We start from the raw sequence: 20525 nt of genomic DNA, 5'->3' as shown, positions 1-20525 counted from the left end.
CTGTCTTAAATGTTTATTTCTTTTTCAGGAAAAAAATTAAAGAAAGTGAGTAGAACGTAAAATTTCCCCCAACTACTCTGTCAAATTTCCTCTGGCACGGATGGATTAACACTAGTCTACAACATTTAAATGACCACATGTGGACAGTCACATGTCTAGAACTCTCCGATCCAAATACTGAGAGCTCAGCTTCCTTCAGACACAGCTCAGGAAGCATTTGGCAAGGCTGTTTCCAAGACATGTTTCAAGGAAAATGGGATTAACAGCCAGAAAATGTTAACTACAACATTAGACCGTGAACCTGAATGTCCCTTCAGAATAGCCACAGAACCTCATAAATTCCCAGTACAGTCACAAAAGTGCAGTGGCTCTATGGCACTGGGCAGGTTTGTTTGTTTCCTTCTAACTGCAAGTCTGTAGAAGACTAGCATCCCAGAGCTTCAGGGGAGTGTGAGTTCCCAAGTTGGATACATCTACACTACAGTGTTACCTTGGAATTCATGAAGGGTACAAGTAACACATGCTGGGAATGCTACATTTGATGATACTGTTTCATAAAGTCCATTTAGTGATGACATAGGGTGACTTGAGCGAAAGTGAATGGGGTTGTGAGGAAGTAGTGGGCACAGGGGGTGATTGGAATGTACAGTAGAAAATTCTCACTTATCCTCAAAGTAAAACTTGTCCACATGTCATTTCCTTCAAAGACTAAAACACAAATACATGATGTTAGAAAGCCATATGGTTACTTTCCATGAAGTACATCATTTAACCTTGAAGGATGAGCTTTGTTTGACTAACACCACCTAGCAAAGTACCTAGTACTAGCCAAGGGTTCCCAAGTCTTTGTCAGGTATATTTAAAAGTGAGTGGATAAATGAATTTAATAGTCAAAATGATAGCATCTAGTGTGTTTGTTTGTTGAATCAGCTCTATGGAGCAGCTGGAAGCACCATAAAAAAGCACATTTGGACTTCAAATAGAACTAAGATCCAAACAGCCCTCCTATTTCTTCTACATCCCTGTTGGGTACAACTGATAATTCCAGTAAGCTTTATTTAATTGCTTCTAATTCATTTCATCATCAATTATATTTGAGAACAAATTACAAGTGTGGATGCCAAATAAAAGTATCATTAACAAAATCTGTGTATATTGTAAGCAGTGGCAACATCATTTAAATGGTGATGTATTAGACTATTTTTAAAGTGCTGAAGACACAATAAACACTGGAAGTCCTTGGGTTTGCGGGGTTATTTTTTTCATTCATTTGTTTGTTTTATTTTGCTTTGTTTTTAGTTTTTAAGGCCAAATACTTAAAAGGAATACCAAAAACTTTGTAAACTGGTTTATATTTATTACTTGTAAATTAATATTATGAGATAGATTGTAGCTCTCTTTTCCTCATGGTAATTTTGGAAACATCATTTCAACCATAGTATTCAACCTTTGTTATTGAAAAGTAAGAGCAGCTTAAGACATCTGAATTTTGGAAAACCTTAGAATGCCTACTAAGAGTTCTGGAATCCACATTAAGTATTACACCCACTGTCTCTGAATTGTGTCTGCCTAGGTGCTGACACACAGAAACTTGCTATTACAGTTGAACTCTTGAACTTGTGTACAATACACATTGTCACATGCCCTAAAATTCCATTCCTCCTGCCAGTAAATCAGATGTCCTCGCTGATTCATGCCCTAGATGAGGTCAATAAGTTCCTTCAAGGGCCACTAAGGAATAACTGCATACAAACAGGTAATTCAAGGCTATTACTCTCTCAAAGCCTCCTGTTCATTAGAGCTACAGACAAATAAATAACAGTCACTGTGTTTTAAATAGCTGGAAATAGCTTAATCAAATTTCATGTACTAAGATGAAGCTTGGAGACAAGAGTCAACAAAAAGTGGGTTCTGACTATGATGTTGTTAGTGTTCAATGCTAACCATGGGGTCACTTAACTTTTCTCATCTTAGTTTCTTTTTCTGCCACAATATATGTGCCTCTCAGAGACATTATTTTAAAAAAATCATTGATTGAAGACAGGTAAGAAGAAACTGTAGCAAATACAAATGGTTAAGTCCAAAATGTGTCTCATGATGGTCAGCCTGCAGTAAAGTGCTGCTCTGTTCTCTATACATAGTCAATATTTCAGGCCCAAGATCATCAGAAAGAACAGCATTCAATGAAGTGGGTACATTGCATAGCTCATAAGGAAACATAGATTTCCCAGTAGAAGAGGAGAGCATAGCAAATACTAGCAGGCATTTGGTTTTCATTTGGTGGTACTAGAGTCGTTGTAAGAAAGCAGGATTGTATCCTGGATAGGGTCTTGCTGGTACTGTGACTATGAATTCTAATAATCTCCCTCTGGAGGAGGAAGACTGCCATGAAACTGAAGACATTAGTAATTGCTCACATAGCAGCAGTCCCTCGTGGAGGTAGGACACAGAAATGTTGGCTATTATGTGATTTGGACAATGGTTCTTCTTTTATCATATTGGATTATAACCATGCATAAGTTTTGCTTTTGTCTTGGTATTTCACAGAAATGTTTCTCATATTGAAATTCTCAGACGTTGTTTATGATACTCAGGACACTATGACCCAATTATGAAAGTCAGACTAGATCTAGATAATTTCCCAAAGTTTATATGTGTATGTTTGTGTGTATGATCATGCATACGTTTGTGTGTATATGTGTGGGTATCTATGTGTGATTTTGCATATATATATTTATGTGTATGTGTGCATGTGATTGTGTTTGTTTTTGAATGTGTGCATGTATATATTGTGTAGTGTGTGTGTGTGTTTGTGTTTGTGTTGTGTGTCATAGTCAAATTCCTTAAACTTAATCAAGATGAATTCTCATATATGTTTGCTAGTAGACATTCAGTCCTACCCATTCAAGGAAAAAAACCAATCTTTGTAATTCCAACTTTTCAATATTATTCTCTTCACTTATTTTGTTTTATTATTATGGGTATATAAGTTTGAACATTACAGTTATACTATTATCAAATGACTATATTTGGAATTAAAATTATAACAAAATGTTACAAAGATCAAGCAAAAATAACAGTTTTCTTACAAAGGGACAAAAATTCAAACATTTTGTTAGAGTAAATAACTAAATATGATTTGTATAGATATTTTTCTGAGTTCTGGTTTTGATTTTGTATTAAAGTACTCTGTCTGCCAACTGCTGAGAGAGAGAGAGAGATTATATTTGTGGGGTGAAGAAGTAATTGTTTTTCCTAAAAATATTTATTCTAATATGTAGCCCTGAATGATGCTGCTTAGACATAGCAAACCCTCCTCATTCTTTGCCATGTTTGCATTCAGCACTGGACTATCTATGCCAAATGGTCATTTTTCTCACATTTATTATGTTAACAGGATAAATGCCAACATTTGTCAACATCTTGTAAATAATGAGTCTTAATGAGGCAAGCTACTGTTTCCCTCCTCGGAGGAATTTCATAGCAGAATAAGCAAAATATCAGGTCAAAGCAAGTGGGAGGCGATCCCGGAGTGCAAACCTTTCTGTGAACATATATTCCTGGAGGGTTTTGTTCAGAGTGGATTCTAGGATCTAGGCCAACTTGGCCTAAACCTGTGGAAAACATTTTAATTGTATTTTAAACAATTCCTTCAAATTGAGGTTCACGTGGTAATTCTGGCGTGGGGGATAAAGAAAGGTTTAACTGTGAGTGGAATTAGAACAGAGAAAGAGGATGACATTTGTGAATTTGGAAGTGTTGCCAAAAGACAATGGACACAAGTGTTTGATATTAGAAAGACAGGCACATTGGGGTAGATCCAAATAATTGGGAATGAGACAGGCTCATTCTATAATAAATAAGCCAAAGAAAGTTTTATGGGGCACACATGTGCTAGATGTAAATGTAGAAAAGGAATGTGGCATATACAAGCAGATATCTATAGGATGATGGCTAATGCCACCGGTTTCAGGTCAGAAAGTTTTAATCTGTGTTCAAATCTTAACTGTAGTAATTACAAGTGAATACACTGTTTGTGGCTTCATTTCCCTCAGTCTGTATCTCTAGCTGTTGAATACAGATAATAGTATGTACAATGAAGAATGCTTGAATAGTTAAAGTGACTCAATAGAATGCTTTTTGGCAAGTGCAGTTATTGCCATCAACATATTGCATTTTGTTATTGACTAACATAATCCATGATAGTAAAATAAAATAGCAAAAAATACTGTTGTATATAAAATAATACATATTTTATTGCTGAGAGGTGATTCCCATGTAATCCATGAATCATTTGAAGATCATGAACAAACATTCTAAAACTATACTGAGCACTGCCCCAGCAGTAATCCATGGGTAGTATTCTTAATAGATTTTATAGTGCTTCTAGAAATAATGTCAAAACATATATTTCTATTCCAGTTCTCTGAGGACCAACATGACTGTTCCTGTTCTAGAACTCTGTCCACACCTCAGGTAAAGAGATGCAACATGGCAGCATCAAATACAAGCCTCTGTGAGTTCCTGTTAGGCCATGAAATCCTCTTATGTCTACCCCGTGAGTCAGAACTCGCAAAAACTTCCTCTAGTGCTCCCTCAGTTCTTCTCTTCGGGATACTGACCAGAGCTTTATCTTCCATAACTCCAGCAACTCTCAACTTGTAGATCACAACTCCTTTCTCAGCAATCACGATATATCACATATATCACATGGCAACCACTAATTCCTGTGTTGTGGCACATTGAGTATTTTGTGGTCACAAACAGAATCAGGGCTAGAAGAAATTGAACATCTAGAAGATAATTAACCACACTCATCTGGGTATATTAGGTGAGAGGCAGAAGGTCATCAGAAAAGAACAGTAACAACTGTATAGGAATGTCTCTGAAGCAAGAGGGAAATGACATTCAAGGCCATGTTGACTGGGACTTTTAACTAAATAGATGAATTGGAAATCTGTGGTGCTGCAGGAACTGTCATATCTATCTTTAGATGTGTTTCATAAGTAATTTCTCTGGTAAAATGCTGAAAACTGGAAGATGTAGATGACTGAATAGTCTTAGGAATGCTACGGGTTTAGCTTTGTCATATAGAACATGAAAAAATCATTAGTGCTTCTAGTGGAGTTTTTCAAAAGCTGTTCTGCAAAGATAAGTCTACAGGCCATAGAAACATCAGACTGTAGGCAATGGTTTGGCCATAGAAATCAATAAGGCAGTGAGCATGGGCAAGAACACAGAACAGATAGGTCAGTCTCCACAAGATACGTAGAGCAAAGGTGATTAAGCACCTTGTGTGTGTCGCAAGGTTGTTCTGTGGAACAACAAGATGTCCGAGAAGAAGCTAAAAGGAGGGTGTAAGGACGGGAGAGTGGGGAAGGAAGTAATGAGAGAGTCAGAAGAAGCATGCCATAGAAGATAAGACAGGTAGCCAGGATGGGTGACTATGACCAAGATTTGAGGTTTAAAAAACATCAAACATTCTTGAGTACTTACTGTGCATGAGACCTTGTAAGTCAGGATTCAGTAGGCTTTTCTATATGAGAAATACACTAGACTCCAGGCAGTGCAAGCTCTGCTACATTAGTGAGTTCAGTTCTACCAGTCACAGACAGCATATGAAGGGATAACCATGCTGGGTCCTAGGAAATTTTGACCTACACAGTCAGTCATTAGCTGACTGATGCTTTTTTATATAATTTATTTAACTTTATTTTTTGTGCATGGGTGTGGAGATATTAGATTCCGTGGAACTGGAGTCCCAGACAGTTGTGAGCTGCCACATAGGTGCTGGAAATTGAACTAGGGTCCTCTGTGCTCTTCTTAGCTGCTGAACCATCTCTCCAGCCCCATGAATGATGCTTTGCTGAGCTTTGTTTGCTATATATTCCATTAATGAAGATTGCCATAGTCAGATCAAATCTATGAGGTGATTTTATCACTATTTTGTCAATCAGTCAACTAGGAACCAGAAAGTTCAAGGCATTCCTATAAGTCAAGAGGGCTTGCAAGATCTGGAAGTGTACTTTGTCCAAGAGCAACTAGCTGTACAGCTTATGTTCCCATATCAATAAGTTGTAACTATTTAGCCACAAAGGCATTTGCTATCACAGATGGAAGAAAATTTAAGACAGTGCCCCAATGTCAGCTGTAGTTTGCTATTGGAAAAGGAAAGAGCCATTGAGTTCACAACAGGTGGCCATTCCTAAACTTTACCGATAAACAAGAAGCTAGTATCTATTGAGAGAGAACATAGCTTATAAAACAAACAAACAAAAAAGAGAGATTCGACTCTGTATATTTCTAAGTGAAACACAGAAGAGTGGTAAAGAATGGATGATACAAAGAGGTCTCAGGCACCTCTGGGTTTGGGAGAAGAGGGACACTAAAGATCAAGAAATATTTCTGTTCTCATCTCTGGAGAGAACACTTAAAAAGAACAGAGAAGTTAAGGTCATCAAAGAACAAAATGGGAAAAAAACACCCCTGTCACCAGGTGCAGACACACAGGTTAGAAAATGTGGAAACTGGCACCAGCCCTGAGGTAGACAGATGGGTGAACAAGAACACCTGGGAATGGAAAGCCACATCCCTGCAAAAAATCAGACCATATCTTCTTTCATTTGGCCATTTAAATGGAACTGCTGATGAGGTCAGACATACAATGCCTGTACTAGGTCACGGGAGTAGTCTACTTTGGGCAAGTTGGAACAGTTTCATAGGTGAACCCACAGAACTGAGAGACAGAAGGGCATGTACCTAGTCACAAGAACACCAAAGGTGTTTAAAGATGTTCTTAAAAATGCTAAAGGGTCAAGGTCAACCAGCTGTGCATTTTTAGACCCATCACATGTATACATGCACAAACATGTACACAAACACCCAGAGTCCAAATACATGTTTTATATTGTTTTTCTTTTTAGAGAAGCAGAAAATGCTAATTTCTTTCTTGACTAATTTTACTTCCCTAGTCTTAACATTCTTGCTCCTTCATTTTCAGTCCTCACCTTCTTTATAAGACATGGCAAAGTTAACTTTGACCTTGTCCTAAAACCATTCTGTCTTTAGACGATGCTAGCCTTCCTGGGAGAAAACAACCAAACGTGATGTCTTTGTGGTTCTGATATGCATTCTTCTAAAGTCAACTATTTTGGAAAAGATAATGGTAATTTCGTGTTGAGTTTTGTGTTATTTTAGTAGTGGAGACCACATATCTCATAAGGGATTCTTTCTTTCTTGCAAGAGTTTCCAGCCACTACAAGCTGTCATAAGATCATCAGGAATGAGAGGAAGACTCCATGAAGAGTGATAGCAAACTGAGCTGACAGCCAGAGACCTGCACCCACAGAGCAGATGGAAGAGCGCTCAGTCCTTCTCCCTAGATCCTCCTGTTGACCCTTTCTTTAAGGTTCCTTACTGAAGGTGCTCTGCATAACAGTGTCATAAAGGGTTTCCAAAGTCAGTTCCTGTTACACCAGATAACTCCAAGTACATGCTTATCACTTCAAGAATGCGATAATTGCCACACATATTGAATATAGTTGCAGCTTCAGAACTAGTCCTGTGATATACCATCCATGAATAATAATGGAGATTAAAACTCCAGAACAGTTCATAAACATTCTAATGTTGTGACCACCCATTGATAAAGTTCCTTATGTTGTGGTGACCCCGAAACATAAAATTATTTTCTTTCTACTTCCTAGCCACAATTTAGCTGTTGTTGTAAATAATAATATAAATAGTTTTTGAAGATGGAGGTTTGCCAAAGAGGTCATGACACATAGGTTGAGAAACATTGCTCTAGAATTTAGTAACTTTCACTTGAAGCCTTATTCCTTGTATGCTTTGTTAATTTTAAAGCTATTATGGAGAAGAAGTTATGAGAAAGTAATACCACAGCAGTACTTCTAAAGCCTGTCTTTCCAAAGAGGAACACATGTCGCAGGGGCCTATTGGATTGAGCAGAAAGTGTGAGAGGTGACTTGAGCATGATTTTATTCTTATTATCACAGAGGTACTAAGGGTTTCATTAAACATTTTTCTATTTGCACTTGCAGAAAATGGCAAATTTCCTTGGCCTTTTATGTTCTGAGAGCAATAACTCTTAATGCCCAAGATAACCAAGTCATTATTGTTCCTATGAAGAAGAAAATGAGTTTGGAGTTTAGTTCATTTTAGTTCTGTTAGCTAGTTCTAGTTAGCTAATTTTAGTTCATATATGCTTGTATAAATTCTGCAGAAGGGGAAGTAAATGTGGTGATCACTGAGCAAAAGTGAAGCCCATATTGGTTAAAAGAAGTACAGGAGGATAAAAGAGAAATAAATTAGTGCTGAATTACTCACATAGAAAATATATTTGACAACGTTAGTGTTGTCGAAGTTGTTGAGATAGAATTCAAACGTGACTGATGGCATTGTAATCAACTACAAGTACTTTAAAGGACACTTTGGATAAAATCAATTATATCCAAAAGGAGGCATATCAAGAAACCTCACAACTCCAAAGAGGAACATGTTGAGATAAGAAAGAGATATTGGAGATAGTATGAATAATCATTGTTTTTGTCAAGAACACCCGTCTTTGTCCCAAGTGTTCAAGAAAAATTATGCCAGAGAAGGTTGCTCATCTTGTAGTGATCAAGATGCTATGACAGAGAGCATGGCAGGGAGGGCTAAGGTCTCCATATCACCTGCAAGGGCATACTCCAATCATCTAACCTCCACCAGGATGCACATTCACCTTGTTATCTTTAAGATTTTATTTTGATTTTCACTGATGTGTATTTGTACATGTGAGCATATGCCACATGGGATATGCCACATGGGTATGAGTATACATGGAGGCTAGAAGAGGGCATCAGAGGCTCCTAATGTGAAAGTGAGTCTGCCAGTGTGAACGTAGGGGAACTGAATATTGTCCTTCTGGAGGATCAGCGTGTGCTGTCAACCACTGAGTCATCTCTCCTTCCTTAAACTCCCTACTTCTTACTAAGGCCACAGTCTGGAAACTAAGTGTTTGACACCAGTGCATTTGTTGAACATTTAAGAGTCAAACTAGGACCTGCAGAGTCATCTGAGTAGTTAAGAACACTTGCTGCTACTAATGGGGAACAGGATTCATTTCCTAGCACCCACATGAGAGCCCACAACCATCCACAACTCTGGTTCCAGAGGATATGGTGCCTTCTTCTGGTTTCTGTAGATACTGGAAACATACAAAATGCACAATCAAACATGCAGCCAAAACACTCATACACATAAAATAAAACTAACAATTTTCTTTAAAAGTCAAACTGGAGAACATACAATAGAATATAACAATAACAGCTATGATGGGTTCTGCCATATCCCAAGTTCTATTTGCAGTGCTTGACTAGTCCCTATCCCACTCCTTTTAACCCACACATATGGCATGTGCACTATTTTCATCTCCATTATAGAGATGAGGAGAAGGAAGAAAAACACCTTTTCCAAGGTAACACATCAGAAAAAGTTAGGATTGGATTAAAAATGTAGATGGATAACTCCAGGCTCCTGCACTCTTAACATCTAACCTATGTACCTAAAATGCAAGAACTCTAGGTAAATTCTATAGACATAAATCCTGTTCCAGGATCCAGCATCATCCAACTGACAGAGGCACATCATAGGAAAGCATGTTTAAGCCTGCACTTTAAGTGGAAGAAACTAGTTATAAGAAGAATATATGAAAACAATATATCTTCCTAAAACTTATGTATTCAGCTTCTTAGTACAAGCATGCAAGTAAATACTAAGTAGTTTACACTTGAGACATAACAAGAAAATCGTATTGTTCTCTGGGAAGGTATAGTCTCTCTGCATTATTTTATTTACAAAAGTAGATCACACCACTTTAAGAAATTGAGTATGTACAAGCTATATCTATAGTTCGCTTTCTAAACTATTGCATCAAGTGGGCTTTTGCAAAACACTTAGCTGAGGGAAGGAACAAACACACAGATATCAATAACACACTTATATGTACTCTTGGCTGATTTCTTGTGCTGCTCTGTGCCCCCAACCATTGTCTGGAGTAGGCAATTTTCATTGACTTTACAGAGAAAATTGTAAGCAAATTGGCTTCTTGGAGGTAGAGGGGGAAAGGTTAGAAGAAGATGTTTTGCAAACAAAAGAAGGAACGTAAAATTAAAAGGGAGATTTGCAAAAATGTGCTACCCAGAGGAAACCACAAGGGAATGGAAGCCAGGGGATCTTTGGATGGGTCAAGGTTGCTTCCTTTCAGAACATGGTAGGTTCTATCATCTGATGAGATGAATATACTTCTTCCTACCCATAAGTACTTGCTAAATCCCTAAGTCCAGAGGATCTGGATAAACAGATAAGCTACTGAGATAGAAACTGAAAAGCATCAGGAAGGGAAGCTGAACAGCCCCAAAACTCACCTCACTGCAAGCCAAAGCTAGACCTTTGGTGAATTATAGGTACTATATGGATGTAATTCTAAACGTGTATATCTAAACGTAAACCTCTTTTAAAAAGGAAATGAAATTTTTGGGAAGATTAAGTACTAAAGAATCACTTTAAAAATGTGATATTAAAAAATAAGAAAATGTGACAGGATACAGAATGAAATGTGTGTACAGGCTCCCATGCCATCCTTCTGACTTGGATTCTTGTATAAGGAAAGCCCAGCAGTCACTTCCTGATGCTTGCTTGATGTTTGAGAGTGGGGAAGAGGGTATCCCGCAGCTGAAGCTCATACTGGAGAGGAAAGTGGGCTTTTGAAAGCCAGTGAGATGATGAGCATGCATTAGATCAAATGTTACCATTTAGAGTGAACAGAATTAATGGTCCATATCCCTTCTTCTGGGGGGATTAGTGATTCTTTAATTGACTAGCCAGAATGTTAACCTTTCTTTATATCTGTCCTGGGTATGGTCTGGTTTCTAGCTTGCCACTTCAGCATGCTTGTGAATGGTTTTGGTATAAAGAAATGCAGAATTTTTAATCAGACAGATGAGTTAATAATTATAATTTCATTACCATTTTCACCATATTTTTTCCTGGTAAACTCTTGCTAAACTTACTGTAACAATCCTGTGTATTCCTTGTCAATTTTAGTGATGGTCACACTGATACAGGTGACGTTGTTTGCAATGGTGATAACTTCAATCATATTGTCTAAAAGCAAGAAATTTTGATAAAATTTAAAACGTATCCTTAAATCCCTTTAGGAAGGATTTATCTGTAGCTACAACTATCTTCAGGCTAGGTGTGTCTTGGTGTCTTTGCAGTGTCTTTTATTACAATCTGCATCTTTACACATTTTTTTCTAAAACAGGCTTTAAGCTTAAGATATTCTTAAGAAAACCAGTCTAAATTAAATCCCTGAGAAGCATCTCAGAATAGTTAAAGATGGGGGTTATTAAATTTTATGTTGGCATCAACATTTTAACTATTTTTTATTGTATTTATTGTCATATTTTCAGCAACTGTAGTTTACAATAATTTAACTGCCAAGTGTTGGTCATATTGGTGATGTTTTTGTGATTTTTGAGCAGCTCTGTATTCCTTGACTGAGGTCACTCTTTACTTCCACTAAACCACTTGACACATTTTTTGCAATGTCACTATGTCTGAAACAATTGTTCCAGAAACCCAAGCACCTGTATACAACACTATTCCCAGTAACATATACTACCTTTGTCTCCCACAAGAATTTAATGTGAGTGAGAGAAAACAGAAGGAACTGGCGTCCCAGGATGTCTTCCCAGGAAGGTTGTGAAAGGAGGCTTCAGACTGAAGGCCTTCCATTTGGTTATCTCTCTTGCATGGGAGAGAGAGAGAGAGAGACATTTTTTTAAGAGCAGAAAACTCATCATCAACTTTTTAAACTGCCTAGAGAAAACATTTCACTATGAGTGTCCTGTGCACTTCACTTACTTATGTAACCCCTAATAATACTGGGTATAGCTCCTCTATCCAAGGAAGGAAACAAGATCCATGTTGTTTGTCATTGCATCCTTGAGTGGCATCTTGCATCCAGAAAAAAAAATAAATCTGTAAGAAGTAAATGTATTTAAATGGGAATGGCCTTGAACTGTCAGTCACCCAATCCATCCAGAAAATCCAAAATGGATACCCAGGAACCACACATGTAAGCATTTGTGGGCAATTACAAGTGTATTTTTCTTTAATTAATGATATATTAAAATCTACCTATTTCTCTCTCGCTACTTGATTTGGCTACAGTGATCAAAAGTTTGTTTGTTTGTTCATTATTTACTTTAAGCAGAACAACAAAGGTAATTTGGATAATGCTACTGTAATGCAGTCATTTTGTATCCGTTTTGGAACACAAAAGTCCCTCTTGCCTCTTGAGAGAATGTACTCTCCTTTATACAGCATTTTCACTGCAGGATCTATTCTTCCCTGATATGAATGTACCCTGTATTCGTCTTTGTCTCTATTTAAAATATGATTTGTGTGTGGATGACCTAGCAAGCATGAGGGATCAATTGCCAGTGTTCTTGCTATATAAAGCTGCCAGTAACAGAATTAAGCCATTTCTGAAGGTTCATTGAAGACAGTCATTTTGCGAAAGAAGTTAGGTTATGTGAAAGGGGCTACAGCACATGATGTGACAATAGCCCTTAATATCAGCAGGAACTTCCAGGGTGGAATTGAATTGAATGAAACAACCATTGAAGAGTCTCATTTGTCTCTCTCCCCATTCATGCTCTGAGGCACACCAGCTGAGGAAATGATCGCAAGCCGTTAAGAGGAGAAAAATGAGATTTAGTTCATGCCTTTTCCATAGATTCTCCTCTCTCCATAAAGATACTCAGTGGTGCCTAGTAGGATTTTACAGCTATTGGCAAATGAGCAAATCCCTCAGAGCATCTGAGGAAGAAGTTGGACTTCCCATGTAGATAGCCATGGCTGTGACCCAGAGGGTCACAGTTAGAGAGGGCTGTGTGTGTGTGTGTGTGTGTGTGTGTGTGTGTGTGTGTGTGTAGCAACCGTCTGCAGATGAGCTGGCAGCACTCGGGGAAACCCTTGGTGGCAACTTTCTGCAGTGTTCTTTGATTCTCTGTTGTTCGTTGTTTTCAAAATATCTTTTTGAAAGGGAAATGCATTTGATGGATTTTTAAATACTATATTATCAGTTCCTTCAGGTACTGATTGGATGTTTGTAAAACCACTGCAGGCAGGCAATGGAACCAGTCTCTCTACTGAGCTCATATTCAGAACCGTGGCCAATAAAGAAAATGCAAGCAATAAAATTATACTTAAGTATTCTAAGCCCACTAAACCTAATACTACTGAGCAGATCAGTTTGCCCTATTTATTTTCCTTGAGGAGTTGTGATCTGAAGAATTCACATGTCAACAGCACACAAACTGTGGATAGCACTTCACCTGTCAGTGTAACTTGAGTACAGAGCATCAAGTAATTCTCATAACCTGTGGTACAGACATACCAGAATTGCCTGCCAGGGTCCCATAGAAGCCAAGGGGCTTGAGTGGATAGCTGTCAACAAGTAGGGGTAAGTACCTTCCTTTATTCACTTGGAAAGCTCCAGAGGGATTCCTGGATCAGAGCAAAGAAGCCAAAATTGGCGGCCCAGCATGTTCTGTGAGATCCCAAATGTTTTTCTGAGGACTTGTGTTGATGTGAATTCAAATGTGTTCCATCACAAAAACGTACATGAAACATTTGTTTCCCGTCAGTTTTCAAAAGCCCTTGTTCATCTGAGTAGAGATAAATAAATGTGGGACCCTTTAATGTTCCTGGCTGCATTTATAAGAATATGTATGAGAAGAAACCTGAACTAGATGGAGAGAGAGAGTGAAATCTTAAAGAGCCCGGGGAAAACTTGTCCCAGATAGAGAAAAATATGAACAACACACACAGTGCAAGTAAGGAAACAAGAGGCAGGCCAGCAGTAGGGATATTCCCCAAACAGTGGGGCTACAGAGTATGTTGGAGCCTGACTTCAGGGGAGCTGGTACTCAGGCTCCATGTTTTAATAGTCCCACTTCTTATTAGTGGAGTCTTCAGAGATTTCTTAATGGCACTCTTCACAACTGTGGAATTGAAACAGTATGTCGTCTACATAATTTTAAACATCATGGGTTGCAATCTGTGTTCATTCCATCCAGCCCTCAGTGTCCATGGGTTCTCCACCTAGCAATGTAATCAGCCTCAGACAAAAATTCTGAAAAAGCAAAAACTGGGACTATTTCTAACATGTACAGATTTTTTCATGTCGTGTCATCATCATAAAGGATACATGTCCCAGCTCCATGCCTAGTACTTATGTTATATTCAGTATAATAAACAATCTAGAAATAGTATGAAATGTATTGGAGAACAAGCATAGGTATGAAGGCAAGGGTGTAGTAAAAACTAGACCCAAGATAAATGATAAATGGGTGTTTATTGGGGAACACTTAGACAGATAATAATAAAGAACCGAGGGAGCACGTCTCTGCCCTACCAATCGGATTAGCTGACCCAAGAGAAAGAGACCATACAAGTGAGAACTTACCTTATGCTTCCCTCTTTCCCCTTCTGTACACCAGAAGCCACACACAAGGTATGTGGCCACTGTTACACGTTACAGGTTCACAGGCAAGACGCCACTACATAGGTTTAATTTAATATCCTGGGGTTTTATACCATGGATATGAACCTCCTTGGATTCGGGTGTCTTCAAATATTCCCGGACACAACCCCTGGAAACCAGAGAGGGATGTCTTTCTAGTGTAATGTTTGATAAAATTTCTAGAAACAAAGGCAGTAACTCCAAATGACTCTACCTTCTGAAAGTTTCTATAATAATTAGAATGAAGATAAAATGTGATAAGCCTCTATTATCTATCTTGATTTCCCAACTCTACAATTTTTCTCTCATTGTTCTCTGCATTGTGAGAATTTAATGAACTATTATATGTAAAGTGTGACTGCCATAGTATCTGGAATGCAGACAGACTCAGCTACGATTAAGCCATATTACTATTCTTTCCCATCAAAGTCAAGACCTTAGTTCTATTTCTCATATTAGTGCCCGAACACTCAAAACACTCTAAGGCATTCTTTTATGAAAGGAAATGATCAAAAGATTTCTTTGGGCCCCCTCAATTGACTTCCAATTGAGACCTGAACAATTAGTGTGAGTTTTCCATGGCAAAGGTAGCAAGGGAACTGCTGAAGTCCAGTGATAATGTGTGCATGGCGAATTTAAAAGAACTATAGAATAGTGCTCAGTTGAAAAGGTAAGGATATTTGAGTCTGGAGCCCAAAATATGAGTGTGTAGCATCCTAAAAGTAACCGAGTAGATTCTGATGCCAGGATACCCACCTAGCCTGCCGTCAGTTGCCATCTCAGTATGACAGGATTTAACTGTATAAAAGCAACACACTGAGCATTTGCAAAATACTGAGATTTATGTTAGGAGACACAACATTCACTGTCTACTTCCTCCTAATTGGAAGCCCACCACAGACCAGAGTACTGATATAGTCAAAGTCCAACTTGGTAAACCAATGAGTATTACTGGGGTTACTTACAGGAATATAGGTGAGGTGTTACTTACAGGACTCAAAGATAGCTGCATTGCCAAAGATAATGCCAACAGAGGTGACAGATCACAAGACCTAGAATCCTCGAGCACACTGTACACCCTTCATGCAGCTGAACAGGTTGATAAGAGTTCTTTCCAGCTGGCTCAGTTGCTTTGAGCCTCTTTCAGGCAGCTCTGCTGGTTTCTGCTTCTTTCTATAGCCTTTTGGATGGTCTCTACTTTTTCCAGGTGGCTAGGCTTATTTAGAGTGATTCTTAGCCATCTTGACTGTTAATGAATTATTGGGAAGGGAGATACCTAGTGAATCTCGTCAGTTTCAGGGAATTCCTGAAGATGTTTGAGTTGTTTGCTTTCTTTCTTAATGAGCTTCCCTACCTGATAGTGTTTCAAGCAATCTCAGAGAAAACTGCTATACAACACAGGGAGAAAGCAATTTCTCTTTGGCTTTTCCTAAAAAGGTTCTGGCACAGTGATAAGGTCCCACCTTGTAGACTTACCTAATCCTACTACCTAGCAAAGATTGTATTTGCACATATGGTCACATTAAGGATTAGATCTTTAAGTAGTATATTGTGTATCATGTATATAAAAGAATATCTGTTAATGGGAGACACAATTGATTCTAGAAATATTATCTAAAACCCATTTAATTGCTTTTTCTCTTTGTCAAATACCATTTGGCTATACATGTGTAGGAATCTTTTGGGGTGTTCTGCTTTATTAATCTTTGTGTGTTTATCCTTCTGTTAATAACACATACCTTTAGCAATGCCACTATGTGGTAACCCATAACATGTGTAGAATTCTTCTTTCTGTTTCCTATTTGCTTTTCAAGATGGTTTCAGCTAACTTAAGGTCTGCTGACTGTATGAACTCTGGAAGGAGTGTGCCTATGTGTGTAAAACTCATGCTGGGGTTTTCGTAAGAACTACATTAAAATGACTAGCTATATAAAGATTACATCAAGAGAAGAACTGCATTAAATTGATAGCTAAGTTTGGAGGGAATTGACATATTTAATACTTGAATCCTTCCTTTTATGAACACAGCATTTCTCATTTATTTATTTATTTCTCAGCATTCTGCAATGTAGCTTCTGTATATGTTAATTTTTATCTAAGTATTTCACCATTTGCAGAGTTTGTAAATGGCGTTGTGCTTTAGATTTTGCATTCTATGATGGTCAGTTAGTGAAAGGTATGTTTTAATTCTATGTGTGCTCTGGTATTCTGAAACTTTCTTGAGCTTTCTAATAAGGGCCAGATAGATCCATTTTTATTTGTCGTTTGTTTGTTTGGTTGGTTGGTTGATTGGTTGGTTGGTTGGTTTTTTGAGACAGGGTTTCTCTGTATTGTTTTGGAGGCTGTCCTGAAACTCGCTCTGTAGACCAGACTGGCCTCGAACTCAGAGTGATCTGCCTGCCTTTGCCTCCTGAGTGCTGGGATTAAAGGCGTGAACCACCAATGCCTGGCTTATTTTTAAAGTATTTACTATATTCTTAATGTTTTTGTGTAACAGTATGTCATCTTCAGATAAAGATAGTCTTAAATTTCTCTGATCTGAAAGTTTTATCTGTTTCTTACTTTGTTTCAATAACTAAATTTTTTAAGTATTAGTTAGAATTAAAGAGAAATGAGAATCACCCCATTCACACAGTCCACCCAAGTAAGTATATGTATTGTGGGGTCAGATATAGTGCACTAGAACTGACAGACTACCTCTGCCATAGTATGTATGTAGTAACACACTAATACAAAACATTTTATTTTAACTAAAATAAGATTCCTAGGAATAGTGGATGGATAGACTGAACTCGCCATCTCCTGTGATCAGACTGGTGACTACCCCAATTGTCATCAGAGAACCTTAATCCAGTCACTAATAGAAACAGATGCAGAGGGCCACAGTCAAGCATTAGGCCAAATTTGGTATCCTGTTGAAGAGAGGGAGGATGGATTTGTAGGGGCCAGAGGGATCAAGAAAATCAGAATAAAACCTACAGACACAACTAACCTGGCTTAATAGGAACTCATAGAGTCTGAATCAACAACCAGGGACCCTGCCTTGGAGTGACTTAGGCCCTCTCTATATATGTGCCAGTTTTGCAGTTTGGTCTAATTGTGAGACTCCTAACAATGGGAGCAGGGACCATCCCCAACGCTTTGTCTGGCTCTTGAGATCCTATTTCGCATACTGGGTTGCTTTGTCCAACTTTACTACAAGGGGAGTTACTTAGTCCTACTGCAACTTGATAAGTCATGTCTTGATACCCATGGAAGACTTCCCCTTTCTGAACAGAAACAGAGAAGGAGTGGACAGAAAAGAGGGGATGTGGAAAGAAGAAATGGGAGAAGAGGAGGGAGAGAAAACTGTAGTAGAGATTAAAATAAAAAATAAATTATTAAATAAAAATACGTAAGTATACCATTTCTTCTCTTTCCTCCCTGTAACCCATTTTGTGTCTCTTAAAACACTTTAAAAGAAACCATAGATTATAATTTTTAAAAAAGTAAGAGATACCCCCAGGGTCTTAGGAAGACAAACTGCAAATCAAAATGTGATTTAAAAAATAAATAATTTAATAAAGGAAATGATTAACCCTTTACCAAATGAAAGGAATGAGGATATCAAAATCAATAAAATTTATAGATAAAAAGGGTCTTTAGAAGAAATAACAGTGAAATTCAGAAAGGCATAGAAACACATCTTAAAATATATACGGCAATAAATGAGAAAATATAAACATGTCTGAATCTCTAGACATATACAATATACCAATTTACCATTATTGAAACTGCATGAAACAAACAATGTAGGCAGATCTACAATGGGCAATGACTTTGAAACAGTAAGAAAGCTTCACCAGACTTCAAGCAATCTAGAACCGGAAGGAAACGATGAATTTGGGCAGATCTCCAAAACAAGGCTAACATCAGTGCTTCTCCATTAGTCCATAGAATGTCAAATGCTACCAAACTCCTTTTATTAAGCCATTATCACCCTAGACCTCAAAATTGATAAAGATACAAAGAAAGACATAAAGGAAGGAAACATGAAAAGAAGGGAGGGAAGGTGGGAAGATGGGATGGAGGATTTAAGTAAAGTCCAACATACTCACAAATATAGAGTGCAAAAATTATCAATACAATATTTGAAAATTTAGGGGCACATTAAAAAATCATTAACCATGATAAAATTGGCTTTTTCCAGGAGATGCAAGGATAGCTCAACTTATGCCAATCAATATATGTACTACAGCATATAAATGCACTCAAAAATTAAAACCACATGGTTCCGTAGATGCAAAAAAGTATTTTACATAATCCATCATCCCTTCTTGATAATCCTGATGAAATCAGAACTATAGGAACATGTCTCAAGCTGATAATGGCTATAAATACAAGAAGTCAGTATTACATACTAAATGGCAACATTGTCAAGATATTTCAGAAAAATACAAATAAACAAGGTTGTCCACTTTCCCCACTGTTTTTCACTATAGTACTACAAGTCTTAGCTAGAGCAATAAGACAAGAAAAACAAAAGCAAAGAAAATTATAAAGGAAGAACTCAGAATATCCTTTGTAGTTATTATTCTATACATAAAAGAGCATAAAACACCTCCAGAATGCTGCTGGGGCAGAGAAATTCTTTGAGAAATGTAACAAGATATGAAATTAGTACACAAAGCTCATCAGTCTGCATGTGCACACACACACACACACACACACACACACACACACAAACACCAAACATGTTGAGGAAAGAATCAGGCAAACAATCCTACTCCTGATCAGGTGCATAAATTTACAATAAAACTAATTAAAATGTCCTCTGCAATGATATTTTTAGAACACTCTACAGAAAAAAGAGAAAGTGAAGGCTGCTCTAGAAGATGAAAGCACTCCCATGTTAACAGATTCGAGCGGGGGGAGGGATTCAATATTATGAAAATTGCTATTTTACTGAAAATGATCTACAGATAAAATGTAATCAAAATCCCAAAGTCATTCTTCACAGAAGGGTATAAACACTGTTAAAATTCATTTGGAAGCACAGAAGTACAGCTAACCAAAAAATCCTGAGTAAGTAAGTATATAAAGCTAGAAATACCACCATGCTTGGTTTCAATTATGTCACAGAGCCATCATTACAGAAGCAGCATGGCACTGACACAGAAAGAGAAGTATGGGTCAGTGGGATGCAATAAAGCATACTGATCTAAATTCATGCAGCTGTAGCCACCTGACATTAACAAATGCACTCATTGGAATAAATCAGCCTCCATAGTAAATAGTGCCAAGAAAACAGGATATCTATCTGTAGAATACTGAAACTCGATCAGTATCTATTGACCTGAACAGAAATCAACTTGTCATGGATCAAAGGCTCTAATGTAAGTTCCATTTGCAAATGAAAAATCAGTTTTCTCCAATGGAATCTCATTAACTATATAAACTGCACTTGAGGGTAGGCCCCATGCCCAGAGAAGTAGATAGCCAGCACAAAACAAACTAAATGATATCTTTGTAGACATTTTCTCTCAAATTGCTTTGTTGTGTGTTTTTTTTTAAAGTGGTCTTTCACTTGTATATTTTGGCTTCTACTTTTGTGTTTTTGTAGGGTGTGTGTATATGTATGTTTCTTGTTTTGGAGGTAGACTTTTTGGGTTTGAGGAATTTCTTGTTTGTTTTGCATACAGATTAATGCTGCTCTCAGTATCAGACAGAAAGCTCTTATTTTACAATGGACAGCGATTCTTGCTGAAATTTAGAACTGGTCACTGTGTTGACAATAAATGGCTGTAGAGTGTTCTGCCTGACACAGAGCATTGATATTACTCCTTCTGAGTCTCAGGGAATATCATGGAAGAGCAGACAGAAAAACTAAAAGAGCCAGAAGATAAGGGGTGTATTATGGAACGTTCTCCTCCAGACATGACATAGTTTT

Source organism: Mesocricetus auratus, unplaced genomic scaffold (genome assembly GCF_017639785.1).
Source record: "Mesocricetus auratus isolate SY011 unplaced genomic scaffold, BCM_Maur_2.0 Super-Scaffold_100021, whole genome shotgun sequence".
In the NCBI taxonomy this organism is placed as follows: Eukaryota; Metazoa; Chordata; class Mammalia; order Rodentia; family Cricetidae; genus Mesocricetus; species Mesocricetus auratus.
The sequence above is the reverse complement of the archived record's forward strand: the minus strand, read 5'-3'. Positions refer to the sequence as shown.